At 35.9% G+C, this 2058-nt stretch overlaps 1 protein-coding gene across 2 annotated transcripts in view; it reads left to right on the forward strand.

The window, feature by feature from the left end:
- Positions 1-2058, forward strand: part of NELL2 (NEL-like 2 (chicken)) — a 389871-nt gene that overhangs the window by 41813 nt on the left and 346000 nt on the right. The gene's annotated exons all lie outside the window — the stretch shown is intronic.

Here is a 2058-nt window from a genome sequence, read left to right on the forward strand (position 1 = left end):
GGTGGGCCATTTAAAATTTTTAAATGATTGTAAACATAAATATTGGAGGAGGAAATAGCAACCCACTCCAGTATTCTTGCCTAGAGAATCCCAGAGATAGGGGAGCCTGGTGGGCTGCCATCTATTGGGTAGCACAGAGTCAGACACGACTGAAGCGACTTAGCAGCAGCAAACATAAATATGAATATAAAAGAGTGTGTAACAGAGATGTATGTGACCTGCAGAGCTTAAAATATTTGCTGTCTGGCCATATACAGAAAATTTTGCTGATGCTTGTTTTATTTACTTTGTTTTTAATTGAGTTATAATTAACACACAATATTATATTTGCTTCAGGTATACAGAATAATGATTTGATGTTTTTATGCATTATGAAATAATCGCCACCTTTAAGACCAGTTATCATTCATCACCAAAGTTAACTTTAATTTTGACAATGGTGGTGGTTTAGTCGCTAGGTTGTGTCTGACTCTTGTGACCCTGTAAAACTATCTTAGCGATCCCTATTCTTTATTCTTGTCAATTAATAGGTTCAATTGAATGTTGGAGATACATAATAAAAATCTCATCTTGTATGTTTCTTCCTTCTTTTTACACTAATAAATCTACTAAGCCAATTTAAAACTAACATGCTGCTGTGCTGCGCTTAGTTGCTCAGTTTTGTCTGACTCTTTGTGACTCCATGGACTATAGCCCGCCAGGCTCTTCTGTCCATGGGGATTCTCCAGGCAAGAATACTGGAGCGGGTTGCCATTCCTTCTCTAGGGCATCTTCGCAACCCAGCAACCTTGGTCTCCTGGATTGCAGGCAGATTCTTTACCAACTAGCCTATGAGGGAAACCCATAATTGACTATATTCCTTATGTATACTTTATATCCCTGTGACTTATTTATTTTGTAACTGAGAGTTTGTTCCTCTTAATTCCCTTCACCTGTTTCTTCCATTCCCTTTGGGTAACCACAGATTTATTCTCTGTATCTGTGAGTCTCTTCTGTTTTGTTTTGTTTTTCAGATTTCACATATAAGTGAAATCATATGATATTTGTCTTTCACTGTATGAATTATTTCGCTTAATATAATACTTTCCATGTCTATCCATATTGCTGCAAATGGGAATATTTCAAATTTATAGATGATGGAAAGGAAGAATGAAGAATTAAAAATTCTTTTTATTTTATGGCTGAGTAAATACTCCATTGTATATATGTACCACATCTTTTTCCATTCATCTATTGATGGACATTTAGATTGCTTCCATATCTTGGCTATTGTAACTGGTACTGCAATGAACATACGGAGATATATATATATATATATATATATGTATAGTGAAAGTGAAGTCACTCAATTGTGTCCGACTCTTCGCGACCCCATGGACTGCAGCCTTCCAGGCTCCTCCGTCCATGGGATTTTCCAAGCAAGAGTACTGGAGTGGGGTGCCATTGCCTTCTCCGATATATATGTATACACACATACATATACATATGTAGCTTTTCAATTTATGTTTTTGTTTTCTCTCCTTAAATATCTGGAAGTAGAATTTCTGGATCATATGATAGTTCTAGTTTGAATTTTTTGAGGAGACTTCATACTGTTTTCCAGAATGTGTGCATCAATTTACATTCCCACCAACAGTGCATGAGAGTCCCCTTTTCTCCACATTCCTACCAACACTTGTTCCTTGTTTTTTTGATACCAGCCATTTTGACAGATGTGAGGTAGGGCTACATCAGAGCAGAAAGCTTTTCCAAAACAAAAAAAATCCATGAACAAAATGAAAGGCAGTCTACTGAATGGGAGAGGATATTTGCAAACAATATATCTAGTAAAGAGTTGATATCCAAAATATATAAAGAACCCATAAAATTAAAAAAGCAACCCAATTAAAAATAGGCAGAGGACTTCAATTGGCATTTTTTTAAAAATTATTTTAACTGGAGGATATTTACGTTTTGAAAGAAGACATCCAGATATACAGAAGGCAGATGGAAAGGTACTCAATATCAGTAATTATCAGAGATGTGCAAACTGAAACCAAAATGAGATGCCACCTCACA

This window comes from Bison bison, unplaced genomic scaffold (assembly GCF_000754665.1).
Source record: "Bison bison bison isolate TAMUID 2011002044 unplaced genomic scaffold, Bison_UMD1.0 scf7180017862984, whole genome shotgun sequence".
NCBI classification, from domain to species: Eukaryota; Metazoa; Chordata; class Mammalia; order Artiodactyla; family Bovidae; genus Bison; species Bison bison.